This window comes from Drosophila willistoni, assembly GCF_018902025.1.
Source record: "Drosophila willistoni isolate 14030-0811.24 chromosome XR unlocalized genomic scaffold, UCI_dwil_1.1 Seg144, whole genome shotgun sequence".
Taxonomy (NCBI): domain Eukaryota; kingdom Metazoa; phylum Arthropoda; class Insecta; order Diptera; family Drosophilidae; genus Drosophila; species Drosophila willistoni.
In genome coordinates, this window is record NW_025814057.1 from 4,682,872 (window position 1) to 4,698,887 (window position 16,016).

The window sequence follows — 16,016 nt, forward strand, 5'->3', positions numbered from 1 at the left end:
GATCTCTGCCTTTTCTTTGGGCTATCAAATGAACAATGTTTTCTATAAATAACAAACATTTCTGCTTAAGTTTGTTCCACTGTGCATTTAAAATGTTCCATATTGTTTGCATTTGCTTTTAAATTTCCACGCTCAACATTGTAGAACAGAAAGAAAAAAAACTTTTGCCTACTGTCGACCATTCTCTCCTTTCAACTCCTCCCTCCTGTTAACATCATGATGATTCTTGGGTCCCCCGCTGAATTTAACATGAAGGAAAGCAGCCGCCACCGCCGTTGCCGTTGCCGTTGCCACTGCCGCATCCACTGCAGAGGAACGTCACATGTGTGCCAGCGTTGTCGTTATGTGGGGTAAATGGAGGGGCACATGGCAGAGGAGTTGAGGATAGTTGAGGTTTTTGCTTTAAACAGCGTCATTGTTTATGCACAGAGAGCGACAGTGACAGAGAGAGAGAGGGAGAGAAACACAGGGGCTGGGGGGCAATAGAGAAGAACAAAACCAGACTCATTTAAAGAGAGAGACCTCGAGACATGAGTTAAGTGCGATGGTAAAATTTATGCGAAGAATGCAACGCGCGGCAGCAATATGTGCAGCAGCAACTCCAATCCCAGGCAGCCACATGGTTTTCTGTGTCGGTTTTGCTACCACTCTGCCAAAAGACCAGTAAGGCGCCAGGATAGAGTCCTTTCCTTTATTCTTGCATCCTTTTTTTCTGCCTCTTTATATACATATAGGTATATATATTTTGTTTTTGTCAGAAAATAAGCATTTGCTGTGCCCAGTGGTTCTTCTTCTTCGTCTCTCGTTTGTGGCTTCAATGTGTGAGTAAGTAAGCTTTATGGGTAATTTCTGTGTTTCCTTTTTTTCCTCATTAAAGATATTTACCTAGATTTCGAGTAAAAGTTTATCAAGTAACTAATAGACTATTGATTCGATTTTCCGAAAGCCTTTAAGCTGCTTTTGAATCCAAAAAAAAAACACAATTTCATTGTTTTCTTTTGCATTTTCATCAATTAGCCATTACCTGTAAGTCAGTTGGTAGTATTAATTAAGTGTTTGGCAATTCATTTGCTTGTCAAGCAAACGAACTTGTGGCTTTTTTATTATTTACCCCGACTCTCTGGTCAAAACTACAGAAATATTACTGCCGACTATATATCCAAGTATTTCCTTTCTGAAAGGATTCTGTATATTAAAATATTCTAGGGTATATAAACGACTAGTTTACCCAAAATACGTAACTTTTGCAGTACTTTTTCATTACTTATTCTTTTTTCTTCTTTTTTTTTTTTTGCGTTTTGCTTGCTATTCCCTTTTCACTGTCCTTCATTGTTCCATAAGATGATGATTCTTCGGCTATGCATTCAAAAACTTAATAAGATTTTAATTGAAGCGCAAGAATTTAATTAATACAATTATGAATTTATAAGCGGATTCAAAGACAGAGAAAAGGCGAGTGTCAGATAGAGAGAAAGAGAGTGAGAAAAACTGTGAGAGGACTATAGAAAGAATATGGATTCAACATGATGTATGTGTGTACATATATATTCGAGACATTTGGAAAAAAAGTTGTCCTGGCTTGTAAATGTGAAATGCATAATGTCTAGGGTATAAATCACTCACTTTGTATATCAGTAAAAGTTATTTTTAATTATTTGTTAAAGCATTTAATGCCATCTCAATAAATTCGTGAAATTTAGAATAATTGGCTAATCCAAAAAGATATCTGTCCAGTTTGCCACAAAAGGAAATTAGAATGTTTTTGATAGGAAAAGGATAAGTCTTCTATGCGCTTTTCTAGGATGTTTAAATTAAATTAAACTCCGATCTGAAAAACTTTTCGCTTCTGCTTTCTAACATTTCTTTAAAAAAATTTTACTCATTACACAATTTTTGAGTGTCCTTGTTGCTTTTTTTTTTTGTATAATGATTCTACAAGATTTCTTTAAATTCTTTTGACTGTATTACAGAATGCTTTAGTTTTTATTTTTAGGAGTATTATATCAAGTAATTTTTTTTTTTTAAGATTTTTGTGTGTGTTTGTTATTTTGTTAAACTTCTTTTGAACTCTGTGTAACTTATTCCCTTTGACTGGGAAAAGTTATTCGTGACTTGGAATTTGGCTACGTGCCTTTTCATATATTTGAACGGTTTTTCCTTGTTTTCTTTTTCTTTTTTTTTTTTGAGGTCAAACTTGCAACAGCAGCGAAACAAGAACAACAACAACAAGATGAGGAACGACTAAGGAAACTGCCCCGAACACTAATTGCCAACTCAATTGAAAATCTTTGGTGACTTTAAGAAACTTGCAAAGTAATATAAATCACCCAAAGGTTCAGGAAAGTAACCCGAAGCTGCTTTTGCCTTCTTCCCTCAGTGAACAGCAGCTAGAAACTTGAACGTTTTAATATTGTGTTCATTTTTTTTTCGTTTTTTTTTTTTGTTTTTCGTTTTCCTCCCGTTTGCTGCTCTGTGTGTTTTTCATTCGCTCTTTTTTATGGTCGCTTGTTTAATGACGCAAGTAATTGCAATTGCAATTGCAGGGTAGTGTTAGCGGGGGAGCGGGGTGAGGTGGTTAGGGGCCCAAGCTAGACTTAATGAAAATCAAACAAAACAAAAGAAAACAACAATAATTCAAAGTCGGTCAACTGCGCCGAGAAAAACGTGGACGTTGTCGTTGAAGTCAGAAGACCTAGAGTCGCCGGCATGCCAAACAATAATTGATAAACGAACAGATGTACAAGTGTTTTAAATGAATGAATGATGATGGGCAGGAGATGGCTACATACATACATACATACATATGCTCAATGCTGATTGTATGCAACCCAAATCAATTGATTTATGCAGTTGCCAACTTTTTCCAAGTTTTCCATTCTCCTGATGAACAACCAACATTCAGACATGCATTTAATTGAAAACAGTAATTAAATTAATGACTGAAGAAAACTTGAAACTGCTGCTTGGTCTTTAATTAAGTTATGGAATGACATCCTCTCTAACTAGAGCGTATACGCATTACTTTTGTGAGGGGATGGATGAATAGATGGATGGATGGATGGATGGTTGGATTGGAGGTATGTATAGCATGTAGGAGGTGGTGTAATGTAGCGATCTGTAGACACATTGGCTGGGGCCATGTGAAAGTTTTGTGCGTTTTCATAATTGTCACGCAATTGGAGGAGGCCATTGGCCGACGCTGCCGCCGCCGCCGCCATCAACAACCAAGAGATCTCAATGCGGAAGCCAATTCATGAGTGTACTAGAGAGTACGAGTAACGCGTGCTTTTCCAACTGATAGTCACCAAGCATTTTACGAACGTGACCATCAAGTTCATAGAAGTCATAATCGATACGGTAAATAAATACAAGTAAAACAAAAAACAAAAAAAAATACTTATAACACTCTATCATTATGGGGATATTTATGATTGAAAAAATGACTCAAAAGTAATCAAAAATCAATTTCAAGTTAAATTTCAATGTCGTAGTTTTAGTAATTACACTGCCAGCTAGCAATTGTCACGTAGTCGAGAGCCTTTTAATAGTCATGAATAGAAAATCATAAAAAATATTAGCAATATGACACGTTAGTCATTTACATAAACTAGTTTAGAAAGATTAAAGATAAAAAGCAAATATCTAGCAAAGTTTCCAGTAAAAACTGAAACTGTTTATTCTCAAATGAGATCTAATTACACTATCTATTAATAAGAAAGAAGGTAACATTACCCGCGCCGAATCATATATATCCTTTAAGTGAAAATAGAAGATACTTCTATAAATTTCCTTAAATAAGTTTAGTTTTCTGAATAAATTTTCAATAAACCTACTTTTCAAAAACTGTTATACATACTTCCACTGGGTTCTTTCTAAATGAAGTAGGTTTTTTGATCTTTGGCAGTTTATATTATAAGGGTCGATCCAATAAATTGTCTAACTTAATCTCAGTCGAATAATAAAATACTTAAATACCATTCGAGTAGCTCTCTAATGGAGGACGTATAGTTGGAGTATAAACAGACAGACTGATTAAGAATATATATGTATAGTTAATGGGGTTGGAAACGTCTCCTTCTCTACAAGAATATCAAGATTATGACAATTACAACTTGAATTTTTTGTATGTGATCGTTTTCCTAGTAAGCTGATCTTCATTCGAATTTTCGTGTATCGAAATTAATGACAATGTCTGATCCATATATCAAAGTCAACCGATCCTTTTTTGCTAACCTAAACTCATGCGACCTATATTCATTGATTGGGATTCCCATTTAAGTAAATGACCCTTGGGCATATGGCATATGGTTTAATGTTTTATTGCCCGTATGGATGGTTTGTGTTATCTGTCAGTTTTATTTTATTATTTTGTTTTTGGATTGCTGTTAATGGACTTGGACTTTGACACACTGACGACATGTTGTCACCAATTAATTGTTTGCCTTTAGCAGAAAGCCAAAGATGGAAAATGCAAATGAAAATGAAAGGGGTAGGAAAATTGCATATAAACTGACAACATCAATGTAAATTACAATTATTGTCGAAACTGTCCGATTGTCCATTTGAATTGCATTGTGTCTCTGTGTATGTGTGTGTGTGTGTGTGTGTGTGTGTGTGTGTGTTGGGTATTGTTGTTGTTGTTGCTGCTATTGGTGTTGGTTGTAATGCAATCAGTTTCGATTTGATTACCTTTAATTGACTTTTCAGCATTCAGTTGAATAATCGACGCTGACATTTAACAATTTTTGCTGCTCATTAACAATTCAAACGGCGAATATTTGTCCGTGTGTGTGTGTTTCTCTTATTCTTATTTATGTTGTTAAATTCAATTTCAATCGATGCTCCGGAACTGTGTGTTTAAACATATTGTTGTTGTTGTTATTATTATCGATCTGCAATGAGAATAATAAGCAAAAATATATATAAATATAAAAATAAAGAAGAATATGAATTTATGAATTATTTCAACAAACAAGAAAAAACATATATGTATACATATATGTATATGTATACAGTGAAACCTCGATATAACGAATCTGAGGGGGATCGCAAAATTATTCGTTATATCTATTGATTCGCTATAGGTACTGAAATGTAAAACCTTAGTCCTTTCAAGGGACTTAACAAAAAATTCGTTATATTGGGTTTTTCGTTATAACGAAGTTCGTTATATCGAGGTTTCACTGTATATGGACTACAGTAAATTGTTAATAATGTCACAACAAAAATTCTGCAAATGAATGTCAAACAATTTATGATGCGCTTAAAATATGCATTAAAATCATTTTTCAATGGTTGACATTTTTGTTGTATTTTATGCATTTTTTTGTTGTTGTTGTTGTTGTTGTAGTTGTTGTTGCATACCCACTCAACATTTTTAATTTATTTATGTTAATGTTTTAATGGTTGAATTGGATTGATTGAAATCCAATATAATGACAAATGAATAGACCCTTCAGAACTTTCTATACCCTTTGCCAATATGCACATGTAGGTAGAAAAACTGGTTAGAAATTATAAACTGTGGATCGTTTATGAGAGGATTTAATTATAGCATTCAATCGACATTGATATGCCTGTCAATTAAATTGAAGTGAAACAAATATGCACTCACAAATTTGATAATTAATATGTTGAATACATCAAATTGCATAGTCGAACCTTGAGATAAATTCATTTCTGGATTCCATTTTCATACTCTTCCCAAAAGTGGGTATCAACTTATTACAAAAAAAGGCTATAAAGGGTATTTTGCAATGTTTCTATTTCTTTTTTTATCCTTGCAAAGGTAATGATAACATATTTCAAATGTTTCGAACGAACAGAAGAAAATAGTTTTGAACCCAAAAACTTATTTTTTAACAGCATCAGAAGTCGATCTATCGATATATTGATCTATCGTACTCAATATAAGAATTTTGAATATGAAACATTAATTTTTTTAACTTTGTAATAACATTGGAAGATTCAGTTCTTGAATTAGCTGGATCGGACTATGTCTATATCTATAAAAATACATATCTTTTAGCATAAACAGTCACAGACAGCAAGAGTATATAAACTTCAGCATGGCGAAAACTTCTTTATAACATCATTTTTTTTGTAGTTTTCATTAATTTTGATTTCCCCCGTTGACCAAAGCAATGTCAAGCATAAACAAACACTAGATAATTATCGCATATTCAATTACTCAAAATTGCAATTATCCATTTGAATAAACCAAACAGAGAGAGAGAGAGAGAGAGAAAAAAAAAGAAGAAAAACCATTTATATTTTAACCAATTGTTTAGGCATAATTAATAAAAATGTTTCATGCATAGAAAAAAAAAATAATAATAGCAATCCACCAACAAAAAGAGCACACAAAAATTGCCACAAAAAGCAAATGTAAAAATGTGAAGAACTTGTAGAAGCAAAAAAAAAAAAAAAAACAGAAAATAATAATAAAACGCTCAGCCCTGGCGGCCACACGGCATCTAACCACCACACTAGCCTCCATCCATAGATGGCAAGTGTTGTAAGTATGTGCTTAAATACGCATTTATTCATACAAATATGGCCAGGAGGCGGCGGCTGGCTATGGCAACAGCAGGAGCAGCAAGTAGCAAATGCAGAGGGACCAACCAACCAACCGACCGACACATAGTAAATGGGTAAAAACAATAAAACCAAGTAGGGGGAGAGAGTCAGACACATGGGGTTAGCTATGGTAAGAGAATTTTGCTATTCAACGGGTCGACTCGATTGACCACCTAGAAATGTTATTCAAATTTCTGAAATCTAGAAATACATTCCAGAAATACTCGACTACTTTAATTCTAGTAAAAAAACTCTTAAAGAAAAAGTACCTATTTAAAAGTCTGAAGAAATCTCTGATATGTTTATAAAATCCTGGCATACCCTTTCTTATACCCTTTTTCAGTATTTTTTTTATGTCCAGTCAGTGGTTCCTATAACAAAACGCAGAGTGCACAACGCAAATTTCCATGTCGTCGTCGTTGTCGTTGTCGTGGCTGTTGCTCGTTAGTTGCGCATCTGATTTGGCCCAAAACGACAAATGTAGGAAGCAAAAGCAAGAAGTGCCAGCAGATGGGAAGAGAAATGGTTAAAAGGGGAAGGGGGCCAAAAGTAGTAGTAGTAGTAGTAGTAGTAGGTAAACCAGGACTCCTTACCAACTAGGGCCGGACGTTGGCGGTGCCTAGCTACCCCATGGGTCGGATTCGGGTTCGGGTTGGGTCTGGGGTCTGGTCTGAACATGGCGCAAATGTGACAAATATGGTCATGAAGTGTGCAAGTGACAAGTCTAACATACTTACAAATTTTCATGGCGGTGGGCCATGAGAGAAGTCAGTGAAGTGGGAAGGGAGGGCACGGAGGGACGGCAGACAAGACCCAACCACAGAAAGAGAGGAATTTTGCGTTTTCAAATATATGTTAATGATGCTCCAGGAGAGGCGGAGTAAAAGCAGAAGCAGTAGCAGCAGGAGACCGAAGGGGACAACACACAATGATATCCAGTTTTTTTTCCCCCCACCATCTGCAATTTTTTTTCTTTTTTTTTTGTTTTGTGAGTTTTCTTTTGCTCATTTTTCAGTTAGCCCCACGTATTTCCTGTCTTTCCGCTACTTACCCAACACCTTTGTTTTAGTGTTTTTATTTTAATGATTTCTTCTTCAAACGACGCGTCACATGCCTCACCTCCCCTTGCCACTTGAAAGAGTTGATTTGAATATGTGCTAACTAATGCCAGTGATGAGGCTGCGCTTTTTTTTATCTCTTCGGTGCTTTTTTTGTATTATTTTGCAAATTAAATTTCAATTTCAATTTTCAACGGAAATGCTTTTGTTTGAGGATGGTTAAACAAGTTTTTTATGTTTGTTTGTTTGTTTGTGAATCGCACCGAGAGAGAGGGAGGGATTGAGGAGGGCGGATAGTGTGAAGATAATGTGATTTAGATATTGAAGGTTTCATTTTGCAGCCATTTTTAATTGAGAATAAATCAAGGAGAAGATATTTTACCAAATGAGTTTTGAATTGCGCTGTGCCGCTCTTTTGATTTGTTATGGGAACTTAAATCAATGAGAAAATACTTAAATTCAAGACAGGTTTGTTGAGTTATTTTCAGATTTTATTAATTCATCTGACATCATTTTTAAATAAAGGGCGTAGACATGCGAATTATAGATAAATCAAATCGAAATATTGTAGTAAACATAAAAAAAAAAGGGGAAAAGAACTTAGATTTTAGTGAAATCATTTGTTAAGCGAAGACCTTTAATCAGCAAAGGATCAGGACTAGTTTTGCCTCTGTGGATTTGGTCCTAAAAGGGCTTAAAGTTGCTCAGCTGACTTCCTATTGGCTATATTATACTCTCGTTTCCAATTCAATTGACCATGGCATTACGATTATGAAACGAATCAAGTCTAACGAAACTGTTTCGAAATTTTGTCATTTCAATTTACGTTCATATTGAGGTACTTAATATCGATTGGCTAGTGGAGCGCCCCCTTCTCCCATTACCTTATGAGGCGGGTGCAGGGTATAAGAAAAGCTTCACACAAATCAGTATAAATTACTCATATACTTTGGTCGTTGTTGTTGTGTGTTTTTTTGTTTCTTATGGTTTGGAAAATTTATGCGTTTACTTTGTGAACTAAAAACAAAACGTTGTCTGTACTCTCAGTGTCCCTATTGTCACCTCAGTCAACAACAACAGCAACAACAACAACAATTTGTGTGTTAATTTATGCCAACGCGCAATGCAAAGTCAATGTCGAGCATGAAAATGAGACACAACGAAACGTAACCAAAAAAAAAAAAAATAAAAGCGAACAAAAAAAAATACAAAAAATTAAAGACACGAAAAAGCATTTATCTGAGCGCAAAAAAAAAAAATGGTTTAAATATACGACATGTAAATATCCTACACCAAAAGGTTAGGTAAAATTTCTAAGCTTTTTAAGACTTTGTTTTCGAAATTGTTTCTCTCTCTCTCTCTCTCTCTCTTTAATCAAACTAAAAAACTTCAAGTCTATTTTCTATTTCTACTTTTTCTCTTTAGATCTTAGATATGCTCTTGAAATTGTTTTCTATTCGAGAGGTATCAAGTCAGATAATTACAATTTATTGTGGGTAATTATGTAATTTTTTTGTTTGTTTATTTGTTGGTGCTGTTGTTGTTGTTGTTGGCGTTTTGCTTTCCTGAACAGAGATTTTTGTTTTGTGACAAAACGCAAGTGCGTGTGCCCTTCCCGACCCCCTCACCCTATTCCACCTTGCCATTACCTTGGGAAGGGAAATAGACAAACGAGGGAGGCAGAAGGTCCCTAGTTCTTGGGGGCAATTAGCATTTGGTGGCATGCAACATGCAATTGTTGAAGCATTTACAAAATTGTTCTCTTCACATTGAAACTAGAATTATTTGTCTAGATGGTTCTTCAACTGATTTGATAGTGGAAATTGAATGAAGAATGAGTTCAATCAATGCCAAGTGCACACACACACATTGACCTTTCTATATGTATGTGTGTAGGATGTAATAGACATTCAGTTGACCTCTTCCAATCAAGAAAAAGTGTTTCAATAACTAAAAACGTCTGCAATTGATGGGCGACAAAATGAGACCAGAATCTGCTTTGATTCTGGCTCCTTCTGCCTGTCTCACTCATTTATTTATGATTGAACTGAAAAGCAATTTCAATAAATAAACAAATTGGGTCAATGCATTTTTCATTTTCTTTTCTTTCATTTTATTTTATATTTTGTTTGTTTTCTTTTGGGCGTTTGAATAGTTTTCCTCAATATCTGTTGCTAACTGCAATAGCCAAAACTGATTTTTCCTTTTGTGTGTGTGTGTGTTTTTTACTCTTTCTTTCCTTCTTTTTTTTTGTCGGTGGGCGAACCAACAGCTTTTGCAGCTCATTAGGGTCAGACAGCAGCCCCCCTCCCCCACACACCCCTCTCATAACCGAAATTGTGCTCTCATTTATTATGGACCATATAATCTAAAAAAGTCACTCAGTCAGCTTTTATGCAAAAAAGAAAAACTAGTTATGCTCTTTTGTAAGCTGCATATTTAAGTTGTACAACATTTTAAATGTCCAAAACGATTTGCATATATAATAAGCTACACATATAGAGTTATATATTTAGATACATTTTTCGGAAATGCACAATTTATAAAGTTTAAAATGCAAAATCAATGGAAAATAAATGCGCATAACGTTTAGCGTAATTACATTGAGGCAACGGCAAATAGTTTTCTATATATGTAAATCTATATGTCTCTCTCTCTCTCTCTTTCAATATATTTCTATATATATTGGGAGTGTTTTTTATACCCTTGCAAAAAGGGTATATTAATTTTGGTCAGAAGTGTGCAACGCATAGAAGGAAGCATCTCCGACCATATAAAGTATATATATTCTTGATCAGCATGACGAGACGAGTTCATATAGCCATGTCCGTCCGTCCGTCCGTCCGTCCGTCCGTCCGTCCGTCCGTCCGTCCGTCCGTCCGTCCGTCCGTCCGTCCGTCTGGATCAACGCAAACTCCTCCTAGACCGTTAGAGCTACAGAGTTGAAATTTTGCATGAAGGCTTGTATATACTGCAGGCGTTGTATATCTCGGATTCAGCCGGATCGGACCACTATATCATATAGCTCCCATACAAATGGCAAAGTCACGAACAGTGACTTTTCTCAATATCTTCGTTATTTTCTGAGCTATTGTCGTGAAATTTAATATTGGTGAGTTAATTACACATATAAACGACTATGCCAAATTTGATCAAGATCGGGTGACTATATCATATAGCTCCCATAGGAACGATCGGTCGAAAACAGTGACTTTTGTCAATAACTTCGTTATTTTTAAAGTGATTGCTTTCAAATTAAATATTTGTTAGTTTTATATATCTATTAATGTCTGTGCCGAATTTGATAAAGATCGGGTAACTATATCATATAGCTCCCATAGGAACGATCGGTGGAAAACAGTGACTTTGATCAATATCGTCGTTATTTGCTATGCTAAGATTGTAGGCCGTTCTTTCGGAAACAGCTTTTTTAGATAACACGTTTTTCCACTTTAATGGCTATAGGTAAGGAAAGAGTTACCAAAAAAATTGCAAGGGTATACAAACTTTGACGCGGTCGAAGTTAGCCCCGGCCCTCTGGTTCATTGATAAGCGAGCTCAAAAATGTCGTGCGTGTGTGTGTGTGTGTCTGTGCTTTTTCGAAAAATTTATTGCAAAGGTTAATTGGGTGTTGATGAGACAGACACAAAAACACGAAAGCGATAATGAGCAGCTAGGAAATACGATCAGACTTACTTATAATACAAATATGCAAATAAATATACATATTAATTGTGTTTGTTATACAATTCTTGGAAACTTGGCAACTTGGCAACTTGAATTTCGCTGACATTGATAAATATTTCTTGATTTCTTGAGAAATGATGATAAAAAGCCATTAGTTAAATCTTTAAAACTGTAGAATAGAATATGATACAATCTTATCTTAATTTTTTTTTTCCCCCATTTCGATGCTAATCACTAAGAAAATAAAATATATATAGAAATTGGCACTAACAAAGCACTAACTATTAAAAAACATTTTAGCATTTCAAACAAAGGTTAAAGTATATATATTTTTCATATTAGAATGTGTTTATCATGGTCATTATGGCCAAAGAAATCTAATTATGTTATACTAATGTTAGAGCTTACAAGCAGATACTTGATTTGAAGAAAAAATATCAATTAAATGTGAAGAATTGCTGGAAAAGTTTTAAATTTGAATAATTTCCTGTTGTCGTCAAAGAGAGGCAGAGAGAAAAAAACTTTCCTTATAATCTTCTCACCACTTTAATGTCCATTTTGATTAGCCGCCCATTAAACATTTAACTGGCCACGCCCTTGGATTACATATATATTTTTCTCCTCTTCTCTTTGGCTTGCTTTTTTTGTTTTTTGTTGTTTTTTGCATAAATCGATCTGAGGTCTAGAGCTGTCTCCGGCCATTTACTTATTTATCACAATGACCCAGCCTTATTTCTGGCCTCCAACTTAGACCACACACACAGAGACACACACACACACACACAGTTATGGGGAATGGGTCACGGACACGGGGGGACATTGGCAAGAGGGAATGGGAGACAAGCATCGAGTCTAGGGACAACAACTATTAGTTTTTGTGCCCGCCCAGTCAGTTCTTCTGCATAGAGATGGCCATTACGCCTCTGTTTGCTTTGATAATGTTTTCACGTTTCCCTCAGCAAGAGAGAAAAAAAAGATGGGAACGAGGACAAGGATGAGATGAGGATGAAGAAGTTTCTGGCTGGCCTTTTTGTCATTTCAGTTTTGTTTGCTAGGCAAAAAAAAAAACAAAAACAAGTAGGAATAGAAAATGGTTAAAGGGAATGGTGGGGAGGGGAAAGCATCCCATCAGTACCACATTGGGTTTGGGCCTTCAGTTAGTGTTTAACTTCGGAGAGACTTCAATCCAAGCAACTTTCCTTACATTCTCACCCTCTCTTGGCCCTCTCTGTCAGTTTGGTAAATAATTTATTTATGACTTGGTCTGTTTATTTGTTTATTTGTTTGTTTGTTGTCCTTCTTAGAAGGTGCCAAGAGAATGACTTTTCTATATACACACACATATATAAATACATATAGATATATATGTATATAAAGACAGAGGGAGAGAAATAGTCAACTTTATAAATAAGATATCAATTGATTTTTATTTACAACATTTATTTTGCTCCCTAAGAAGCTTAACGTAAGCAGAGAATCCATTTGCAAGCTCAATTTGTGTGAAAATTCCTCATTGATATTTATTTATTTTTCAATAAAAGTAAAAGGATCTCTTTTCATCTCTCTTTCGCTCTTATTCTCTCTCTCTCTCTCTCTCTTTGTCGCTGTTGCATATGTTTCGTCTCTTATATTGCATTTGCCTTTTTAATGATGTTTACTTTATTTTTCATATGCTTTTCCTTGTTTTTCTCCTGATTCTTTTTCACTTGCATTTTAAAAATGCATTTCACTTCTTTCTGCATTTTCTTGTTCATATGCAATTTTTACGGCAAAAGATTTTCCTCAGAATAAATTTTTCTTTTCTCAAAGTAAGCAGTAACCGTAAAAGGATATTGATTTAGAATGTCGTCTCTCTCTCTCTCTCTCAGTCTATCGAATACTTGAATTGAGACTCATTAACAGTTTCTTTACATGGCCATTTACATAGAATTAATGTTGTGAATTTCATTTTGAATTCGCGAACTGAGTTTAGTTTGTCCTTTTCCATATTTTGTGTTGCGAGTTTTCCAAACATTTCCTCGTTATGTACCTAACCAAAAACCATTTCAAATGATGGAACTTTTCCTTGAACAACGGGACAACAACAACAACAACAAAAAAGGAGGGAAAAAACAAACTTTTCACAAAAAAAAAAAAAAATAGAACTAACATCCAACAGTTTCCATTAGCAAATGCAACCACAAAAACTGTTCATCGAGGTTTTCTTTACTCTCTCTCCCTCTCTCTCTCTCTTTCTCACTCTCTCTGTCTATTTCTCTATCAACCCCACCATCCGTCTGCCCCACCGTTTTACTGTCTGCCATTCTCGCTCTACTAATTTCCAACCAATAATTTGCACTTAACTGCCAACAGAGAGCTAAGCTCAATTCCAGGTTTCAGTTACTTTCATAGAAAATTCCCTTTCATAAACAGCACATAAAAAATTCTCGGCAAATTTCTGGCGAAAGTTTTTTTGCAGATGACGGCGAAGGGGCGGTAGTTGGTAGGTGGGGCTGTAGTTGGGTAGTGAAAGGAGAGCGAAAAGGATGCCATTACGTGCACAGCACAATAGTTCAAACCTAACAGATACATGTTGGCATTTTCGGAAACGAAAACCTCAAACTAGTTGAAATAAAACGAAAAGTGCAAGGAAACAACCAGAGCGAACCAATAAGGTATTTACATGAAAGAGAAGAAAAAAGAAGGGAAACTTGAAACCGGAGAACGATTATAATTTGTTCTCCTCTAGTTTTAGTTTTGGCCAAATTTCAGTTTTGAATGTAACAACAATTTCTCTTCTCGTTTTCCCATTCAAGATATTCAATATTATCAGGACAAGAAAGTATACAAAAGTTTTGAAAAAGTGTCTGATATAATTTATTATTTTTTCGATATTTATTTAATTTTAATGATAATACTATAGTTGCCATAATTAATGTAATTAAATATTTTACGTGTTATTTGTTTTCTTTTCTGCGTTTTTGCTATGAACGAATCGAAGAATCTAGAATCGCATTCATTGAATATTTTCTTTCATTGTTAAATTTTATTAATTTAATTAATTTTTTAAATTTGATTTACTTGAATTTCAAACAAGAAATATATATTTATGTTTACTATTACAACTATTTAATTTTATATTTACATTCTGAAACGGGGAGGAGTGGCAGGTTGTTATGGGCTGAATCAGGGGCGGAGGTATACAAACACACACACACACACATATACATATATATGGAGTATCAATACAAATACTGGGTTCAGGAAGGCAGGAAAAGCACACATAGAAAATATTTCCGTAGTGCTAACGGCATTTTATTTTTTTCATGTTGTCCTGACACTACACATAAGTTATTATTTGCACTGACAATAGAGTGTGGCAAGGCTAGGGGAACTGGAAGAGGAAGTGTAGGAGTTGGGGCAGGATGTAGTCTCTGGCTTGGCTCTAGATTCAGTTCAGTTTGCCAGTCAATTGGCGGTCGTCCCCTTGTAGTTTTGTTTTTTTTTTCTTCTTGCTCTCTTTCTGTTACTCTCCCCTCTGGCTGTTGTCGGCCTGCCAAGTGTTGTCGTTGACTTGGCTTTGACTCTTCCTTGCTCCACTCTTCTCTCCCACCCAACCGTTGGCATTACCATTCTCCTCCTTAACTCCACTCTAGCATTCGAATCTACTCCGTTTTGGTTTTCGCTTCGATACAATACAATTTTCATGGGCCAGCGCTTAAGTTAAGCGCAGAGGGTTTCTTCATAAATATCTGACATGATTTTCCATTTTCGAAAATAAAAATTTGGAAAAGTCAAAAGTCGTACAGAAAGTTTTCAATCTGTTCATTGCCAAAATAGCTTAAAAAAAACTTCAAGAATAAAGTTAAGAATCAAATAAGGTTCAAATTACTGCACAATGAATTGAAGAAGTGTTAATCAAAATCATTGGAACTTAGACATAACTTTATAAATCAGTTAAAAAGTCGTTATCCACGATGAGCTTGAAATATTATAAAACTTTCAGAACTTGGCAATTCCCCTCTCGTATTTGTATAACATTTTTCTAAACCAGATTCTCTGGCTTTCTTGTTTGTTTTGGCTAGCTACAGAGATGAGGGGAGTTAAGTTGGAGGTTGGAGGGCCACACCTCTCTTTTCTCTCTCTCTTGCTCAGTCGACTCTGACTCTGGATAAATAATGGTTAGTTTTTGATTTCAAACAATAATTCAATGGCAAAACCAAGTTGGTGGGGAGTCATAGACGTAAAAGTGGATGTTGAAGATGAAGATGAAGCCAAAGCCGTTGGCCGTAACTGGAGCTGGAGATGGAGCTGGAGCTAGAGAGTTGGATTCGGAGCTGTTGCTGTAGGGGAGTAACTCATGGTATCCGCAGTCAATTTAGTGGCGCTATGTTGACCATTTTTGGGTGGCCCAGCCACGTTCAAAGTGGAGAAGCACGCGTTGAATGTTGTTGCCATGTTGTGTTGCTTTTGGCCATAAAAAGTAAGACAAGTTCCAGAGCGACGCGTTGCCAACTTCAGCGACCAAACTCAAAGTGCTGCTGCTGCTTCCTCCATCTACGTTTTTATTTTTTTTTTGTTTTCTTTTTGCTTGTCAAACGTAGCTGTTAGATACAATTACAGTTAGCTAGAGATGTACACAGCATCGCAAAGACTTCGACTTCGACTTGGACTCGGACTTTGAGTTTGGCGGCACATTTGATGTGTCGTCTG

General features: G+C 35.4%; 1 non-coding gene across 1 annotated transcript in view; it reads right to left on the minus strand.

Moving 5' to 3' along the window:
• Positions 1-16,016, minus strand: part of LOC6639139 — a 61,983-nt gene that overhangs the window by 8,885 nt on the left and 37,082 nt on the right. Inside the window, exon 4 of the transcript XR_006954747.1 lies at positions 4,690-4,892. This is a non-coding gene — a transcript (uncharacterized LOC6639139). The remainder of the gene's footprint in view (positions 1-4,689; positions 4,893-16,016) is intronic.